The sequence below is a fragment of the Arachis stenosperma genome, chromosome 10 (assembly GCF_014773155.1).
Source record: "Arachis stenosperma cultivar V10309 chromosome 10, arast.V10309.gnm1.PFL2, whole genome shotgun sequence".
NCBI lineage: Eukaryota > Viridiplantae > Streptophyta > Magnoliopsida > Fabales > Fabaceae > Arachis > Arachis stenosperma.
The window spans coordinates 56,128,381-56,134,350 of record NC_080386.1 but is presented as its reverse complement, the minus strand read 5'-3'; the positions used below and the strand labels follow the sequence as shown (position 1 = coordinate 56,134,350).

At 37.4% G+C, this 5,970-nt stretch overlaps 1 non-coding gene across 1 annotated transcript; it reads right to left on the bottom strand.

Moving 5' to 3' along the window:
• Positions 1–3,343: 3,343 nt before the first annotated feature.
• Positions 3,344–3,451, bottom strand: LOC130959704 (small nucleolar RNA R71). Its single transcript, XR_009078773.1, has one exon. It is a non-coding gene; the product is annotated as a small nucleolar RNA R71 (small nucleolar RNA).
• Positions 3,452–5,970: the final 2,519 nt, after the last annotated feature.

Here is a 5,970-nt window from a genome sequence, read left to right as displayed (position 1 = left end):
TCTGGAGTAAAACGCCAGAAACACGTCACAAACCAGAGTTAAACGCCAAAAACACGTTACAACTTGGCGTTTAACCCCAAGAGAAGCCTCTGCACGTGTAAAGCTCAAGCTCAGCCCAAGCACACACCAAAGTGGGCCCCGGAAGTGGATTTCTGCACTAAGACTTATTTCTGTAAACCCTAGTAACGAGTCTAGTATAAATAGAACTTTTTACTATTATATTAAACATCTTTGGAATATCTTTAGAACATCTTTGATTATTGTTATTCCTTAGACATTGGGGGCTGGCCTCACGGCCATGCCTACCTTAATTTTACTTATGTATTTTCAACGGTGGAGTTTCTACACACCATAGACTAAGGTGTGGAGCTCTGCTGTTCCTCGAGTATTAATGCAAAGTATTATTGTTCTTCTATTCAATTCATGCTTATTCTTGTTCTAAGATATTCGCTGCACTTCAACATGATGAATGTGATGATCCATGACACTCATCATCATTCTCACCTATGAACGCGTGACTGATAACCACTTCCGTTCTACCTTAGATCGAGCGTGTATCTCTTAGCCTCCATTCCGAAAGATCGGAGTCTTCGTGGTATAAGCTAGAATTATTGGTGGCCATTCCTGAGATCCAGAAAGTCTAAACCTTGTCTATGGTATTCCGAGTAGGATCTGTAAAGGGATGACTATGACGAGCTTCAAACTCGCGAGTGTTGGGTGTAGTGACAGACGCAAAAGGATCAATGGATCCTATTCCAACATGGTCGAGAACCGACAGATGATTAGCCGTGCTGTGACAGCGCATTTGGACCATTTTCACTGAGAGGATGGGAAGTAGCCATTGACAACGGTGACGCCCTACATACAGCTTGCCATGGAAAGGAGTAAGAATGATTGGATGAAAGCAGTAAGAAAGCAGAGATTCAGAAGGAACACAATATCTTCATGCGCTTATCTGAAATTCCCACCAATGAATTACATAAGTATCTCTATCTTTATTTTATGCTTTATTTATCTTTATATTCGAAAACCATTATAACCATTAGAATCCGCATGACTGAGATTTACAAGATGACCATAGCTTGCTTCATACCAACAATCTCCGTGGGGTCGACCCTTACTCACGTAAGGTTTATTACTTGGACGACCCAGTGCACTTGCTGGTTAGTTGTGTGAAGTTGTGAAGAAGAGTGATATTACAATTGTGCGTAACAAGTTGTTGGCGCCATTGAGATCACAATTTCGTGCACCAAGTTTTTGGCGCCGTTGCCGGGGATTGTTTGAGTTTGGACAACTGACGGTTCATCTTGTTGCTCAGATTAGGTAATTCTCTTTTTGTTTTAACCATTATTTTATTTTCAAAAAGTTTTCAAAAATCTTTTCAAAATTTTTCTTCTTTTTCGTTTTTCTAAAAATAGTTTTCGAAAAAATCCAAAAAAATTATAAAATCATAAAAACCAAAAATATTTTGTGTTTCTTGTTTGAGTCTAGTGTCAATTTTTAAGTTTGGTGTCAATTGCATGTTTTTAAAATTTATGCATTTTTTTCGAAAAACTCATGCATGGTGTTCTTCATGATCTTCAAGTTGTTCTTGATACGTCTTCTTGTTTGATCTTCATATTTTCTTGTTTTGTGTTTTTTTTGTTGTTTTTCATATGCATTTTTGCATTCATAGTGTCTAAGCATTGAAAATTTCTAAGTTTGGTGTCTTGCATGTTTTTCTTTTCTTGAAAATTTTTCAAAAATAAGTTCTTGATGTTCATCATGATCTTCAAAGTATTCTTGGTGTTCATCTTGACATTCATAGTGTTCTTGCATGCATCATTGGTTTTGATCCAAAATTTTTGTGTTTTTCTCTCTCCTCATTAAAAATTCAAAAATAAAAAAATATATCTTTCCCTTATTTCTCTCATAAATTTCGAAATCTTTGGGTTCCCTTAGTCAAAAAATTTTAAAATAAGTTGTTTCTTGTTAGTCAAGTCAAGATTTCAATTTTAAAAATCCTATCTTTTCAAAATCTTTTTCAAAAATCACATCTTTTTTCATTTTTCTTTTATATTTTCGAAAATTTTCAAAATCTTTTTCTTATCTTTATTTCAAAATTTCAAAAACTTTACTAACAATTAATATGATTGATTCAAAAATTTGAAGTTTGTTACTTTCCTGTTAAGAAAGGTTCAATCTTTAAATTCTAGAATCATATCTTTTAGTTTCTTGTTAGTCAAGTAATCAATTTTAATTTTAAAAATAAAATATTTTTAATTTTCTTTTCATATCTTTTTCAAAATATCTTTTCAATCATATCTTTTTAAATCATATCTTTTTCAAATCATATCTTTTTCAAAATCAATTTCAAAAATCTTTTCTAACTCCTTATCTTTTCAAAATTGATTTTCAAATCTTTTTCAACTAACTAATTAACTTTTTGTTTATTTCTTATCTTTTTCAAAACCACCCAACTACTTTTCTCTCCCTAATTTTCGAAAATCACTTCCCTCTTTTTCAAAATTCTTTTTAATTAACTAATTGTTTTAAATTTTAATTTCAATTTTATTTCTTCTCTTAATTTTCGAAAATCACTAACTTTTTTCAAAAAAACAATTTTCGAAATTCTCTCCTTCTCATCTCCTTCTATTTATTTATTTATTGACTAAATTCTTCTCTTCATCTAAAAATTCGAACCCTCTCTTCTCCTCTGTGTTCGAATTTTTCTCATCATTCTTTTATTCTTTTCTTCTTCTACTCACATAAAGGAATCTCTATACTGTGACATAGAGGATTCCTCTTCCTTTTTTTGTTCTCTTCTTTTTCATATGAGTAGGAGCAAGGACAAGAATATTCTTGTTGAAGCAGATCCTGACCTGAAAGGACTCTGAAGAAGAAGCTAAGAGAAGCTAAAGCACAACAATCCAGAGAAAACCTTACAGAGAATCTCGAAAAAGAAGGAGACATGGCCGAACCTAACAATAATGCAAGGAGGATGCTTGGTGATTATACTACACTTACTTCCAATTTTTATGGAAGAAGCATCTCAATCCCTGCCATTGGAGCAAACAATTTTGAGCCGAAGCCTCAACTAGTTGCTATAATGCAACAGAACTGCAAGTTTTATGGACTTCCATCAAAAGATCCCTATCAATTTTTAACTGAATTCTTGCAGATCTGTGATACTGTTAAGACTAATGGAGTAGATTCTGAAGTCTACAGGCTCATGCTTTTCCCTTTTGCTGTAAGAGACAGGGCTAGAACATGGTTGGACTCACAACCTAAAGATAGCCTGGACTCTTGGGATAAGCTGGTCACGGCCTTCTTGGTCAAGTTCTTTCCTCCTCAAAAGCTGAGCAAGCTTAGAGTGGATATTCAGACCTTCAAGCAAAAAGATGGTGAATCCCTCTATGAAGCTTGGGAAAGATACAAGCAGTTGACCAAAAAGTGTCCTTCGGACATGCTTTCAGAGTGGACCATTTTAGATATATTCTATGATGGTCTATCTGAGTTCTCTAAGATGTCACTGGACCATTCTGCAGGTGGATCCATTCACCTAAAGAAAACGCCTGCAGAAGCTCAAGAACTCATTGACATAGTTGCAAATAACCAATTCATGTACACCTCTGAGAGGAATCCTGTGAGTAATGGGAAGCCTCAGAGGAAGGGAGTTCTTGAAATTGATACTCTGAATGCCATATTGGCTCAGAACTAAATGTTGACCCAGCAAGTCAACATGATTTCTCAGAGTCTAAATGGATGGCAAAAATGCATCCAACAGTACTAAAGCGGCATCTTCTGAAGAAGAAGCTTATGATCCTGAGAACCTTGCAATGGCAGAGGTGAATTACATGGGTGAACCCTATAGAAACACCTATAATTTCTCATGGAGAAATCATCCAAATTTCTCATGGAAGGATCAACAAAAGCCTCAACAAGGCTTTAATAATGGTGGAAGAAACAGGTTTAGCAATAGCAAGTCTTTTCCATCATCTTCTCATCAACAGATAGAGAATTCTGAGCAGAGCCCCTCTAGCTTAGCAAACATAGTCTCTGATCTATCTAAGGCCACTTTAAGTTTCATGAATGAAACAAGGTCCTCCATTAGAAACTTGGAGGCACAAGTGGGTCAGCTGAGTAAGAAAATTACTGAAACTCCTAGTGCTCTCCCAAGCAATACAGAAGAGAATCCAAAAAGAGAGTGCAAGGCCATTGATATTATCAAAATGGCCGAATCCAAAGAGGAAGGGGAGGACGTGAATCTCAATGAGGAAGACCTCATGGGACATCCCCCAGACAGAAAAGAGTTCCCTATTGAGGACCTAAAGGAATCTGAGGCTCATATAGAGACCGTAGAGATTCCATTAAACTTCCTTCTACCATTCATGAGCTCTGAGAACTATTCTTCCTCTGAAGAGGATGAAGATGTAACTGAAGAGCAAGTTGCTCAATATCTAGGAGTCATCATGAAGCTGAATGCCAAGTTGTTTGGTAATGAGACTTGGGAAGATGAACCTCCCTTGCTCATTAGTGAACTAAATACATGGGTTCAGCAAACTTTACCTCAAAAGAAACAAGATCCTGGTAAATTCTTAATACCCTGTACCATAGACACCATGACCTTTGAGAAGGCTCTATGTGACCTGGGATCAGGTATAAATCTTATGCCACTCTCTGTAATGGAGAAACTAGGGATCTTTGAGGTACAAGCTGCAAGAATCTCATTAGAGATGGCAGACAAGTCAATAAAATAAGCTTATGGATTGGTAGAGGACGTGTTAGTGAAGGTTAAAGGCCTTTATATCCCTGCTGATTTCATAATCCTAGACACTGGGAAGGATGAGGATGAATGCATCATCCTTGGAAGACCCTTCCTAGCCACAACATGAGCTGTGATTGATGTTGACAGAGGAGAGCTAGTCCTTCAATTGAATGGGGACTACCTTGTGTTTAAAGCTCAATGATCTTCCTCTGCAACCATGGAGAGGAAGCATGAAAAGCTTCTCTCAATACAGAGTCAAACAAAGCCCCCACAATCAAACTCTAAGTTTGGTGTTGGGAGGCCACAACTAAACTCTAAGTTTGGTGTTGAACCCCCACATTCAAACTCTAAGTTTGGTGTTGGGAGGTCCCAACAATGCTCTGAACATCTGTGAAGCTCCATGAGAGCTCACTGTCAAGCTATTGACATTAAAGAAGTGCTTATTGGGAGGCAACCCAATTTTTATTTATCTATATTTCTATTGTTCTTTTATGTTTTATTAGGTTTATGATCATGTGGAGTCACAAAACAATTGCAAAAATTAAAAACAGAATCAAAAATAGTAGAAGAAAAAGCACACCCTGGAGGAAGAGATGTCTGGCGTTTAAACGCCAGAAACAAGCATCTGTCTGGCGTTTAACGCCAGAAACAAGCACCAAGCTGGCGTTTAACGCCATAAACAAGCATCAGGCTGGCGTTAAACGCCAGAAACAGGCTACATTTGGGCATTTAACGCCAGAAACAAGCTGCAGTCTGGCGTTAAACGCCAGGATTGCATACAAAGGGCATTTTAAATGCCTAAAAGGTGCAGGGATGAGAAATCCTTGACACCTCAAGATCTGTGGACCCCACAAGATCACCTCAGGATCTGTGGACCTCACAGGATCCCCACCTACCCCACTTCTCTCTTCTTCACACAATCCAATAACACTATACCCTTCACCAATCACCTCAATCTCTCTTCCCCATTACCCCTTCACCAATCACATCCATCTACTATTCCCCATAAACCCCACCTACCTTCAAATTCAAAATCTCTTTCCCACCCAAACCCACCCTAAATGACCAAACCCCAACCTTTCTCCCTCCACTATATAAACCCCTCCATCCTTCTTCATTTTCACACAATACTACCCTCTCTTCTCCCCCTTGGCCGAAACCCAAACCTCTCTCCTTCTCCTCCATATCTTCTTCTTCTTCTTCTATTCTTTCTTCTTTTGCTC